Source organism: Triticum dicoccoides, chromosome 5A (assembly GCF_002162155.2).
Source record: "Triticum dicoccoides isolate Atlit2015 ecotype Zavitan chromosome 5A, WEW_v2.0, whole genome shotgun sequence".
NCBI classification, from domain to species: domain Eukaryota; kingdom Viridiplantae; phylum Streptophyta; class Magnoliopsida; order Poales; family Poaceae; genus Triticum; species Triticum dicoccoides.
In genome coordinates this window covers 605,640,630-605,642,921 of record NC_041388.1, presented here as the reverse complement: position 1 = coordinate 605,642,921, position 2,292 = coordinate 605,640,630, and positions in this window count along the sequence as shown.

Sequence of the window (2,292 nt, the reverse complement as noted above, 5' to 3'; positions counted from 1 at the left end):
CACATGATATGTGTTTTGCTCGGAGCGTCTTGTATGATTTGAGTCTTTGCTTTTTAGTCTACCACAATCATCCTTGCTGTACACACGTTTCGAGAGAGCCATACATGATTTGGAATTTGTTAGAATACTCTATGTGCTTCACTTATATCTTTTGAGTTATATAGTTTTGCTCTAGTACTTCACTTATATCTTTTAGAGCACGGTGGTGGATTTGTTTTATAGAAACTATTGATATTTCATGCTTCACTTAGATTATTTTGAGAGTATTAAATAGCATGGTAATTTGCTTAAATAATCCTAATATGCTAAGTATTCAAGATTAGTAAAAAAATTCTTATGAGTGTTTTGAATACTAAGAGAAGATTGATGCTTGATGATTGTTTTGAGATATGGAGGTAATAATATCAAAGTCGTGCTAGTTGAGTAGTTGTGAATTTGAGAAATGCTTGTGTTGAAGTTTGCAAGTCCCGTAGCATGCACGTATGGTAAACGTTATGTTACAAATTTGAAACATGAGGTGTTCTTTGATTGTCCTCCTTATGAGTGGCGGTCGGGGACGAGCGATGGTCTTTTCCTACCAATCTATCCCCCTAGGAGCATGCGCGTAGTGCTTGGTTTTTGATGACTTGTAGATTTTTGCAATAAGTATGTGAGTTCTTTATGACTAATGTTGAGTCCATGGATTATATGCACTCTCACCCTTCAATCATTGCTAGCCTCTTTGGTACCGTGCATTGCCCTTTCTCACATTGAGAGTTGGTGCAAACTTTGCCGGTGCATCCAAACCCCGTGATATGATACGCTCTTTCACACATAAACCTCCTTATATCTTCCTCAAAACAGCCACCATACCTACCTATTATGGCATTTCCATAGCCATTCCGAGATATATTGCCATGCAACTTTCCACCATTCCGTTTATCATGACACATTCATCATTGTAATATTTCTTAGCATGATCATGTAGTTGACATAGTATTTGTGGCAAAGCCACCGTTCATAATTCTTTCATACATGTCACTCTTGGTTTATTGCATATCCCGGTACACCGCCGGAGGCATTCATATAGAGTCATCTTTTGTTCTAGCATCGAGTTGTAATCATTGAGTTGTAAATAAATAGAAGTGTGATGATCATCATTTTCTAGAGCATTGTCCCAAGTGAGGAATTAAAAAAAAGGGGGAGAAAGGCCATAAAAAGGGAAGAGAAGGCCCAAAAAAAGAGAGAGAGAGAAAAAGAGAGAAGGGACAATGCTACTATCCTTTGCCACACTTGTGCTTCAAAGTAGCACCATAATCTTCATGATAGAGAGTCTTTTGTTTTGTCGCTTTCATATACTAGTGGGAATTTTTCATTATAGAACTTGGCTTGTATATTCCAACAATGGGCCTCCTCAAGTGCCCTAGGTCTTCGTGAGCAAGCAAGTTGGATGCACACCCACTTAGTTTCTTTTGTTGAGCTTTCATACATTTATAGCTCTAGTGCATCCGTTGCATGGCAATCCCTACTCCTTGCATTAACATCAATCGATGGGCATATCCATAGCCCATTGATTAGCCTCGTTGATGTGAGACTGTCTCCTTTTTGTCTTCTCCACATAACCCCCATCATCATATTCTATTCCACCCATAGTGCTATGTCCATGGCTCGCGCTCATATATTGCGTGAAAGTTTATAGGTTTGAGATTACTAAAGTATGAAACAATTGCTTGGCTTGTCATCGGGGTTGTGCATGATGAGAGCATTCTTGTGTGATGAAAATGGAGCATGACTAAACTATATGATTTTGTAGGGATGAACTTTCTTTGGCCATGTCATTTTGAGAAGACATAATTGCTTAGTTAGTATGCTTGAAGTATTATTATTTTTATGTCAATATGAACTTTTATCTTGAATCTTTCGGATCTGAATATTCATACCACAATTAAGAAGAATTACATTAAAATTATGCCAAGTAGCACTCCGCATCAAAAATTCTGTTTTTATCATTTACCTACTCGAGGACGAGAAGGAATTAAGCTTGGGGATGCTTGATACGTCTCCAACGTATCTATAATTTTTGAGTGATCCATGCAATATTATCTACTATATTGGACATTATTGGGCTTTATTATCCACTTATATATTATTTTTGGGACTAACCTATTAACCGGAGGCCAACCCAGAATTGCTGTTTTTTTGCCTATTTTAGGGTTTCGGAGAAAAGGAATATCAAACGGAGTCCAAACAGAATGAAACCTTCGGGAACGTGATTTTCTCACCGAACATGATCGAGGAGACTTGGACCCTACG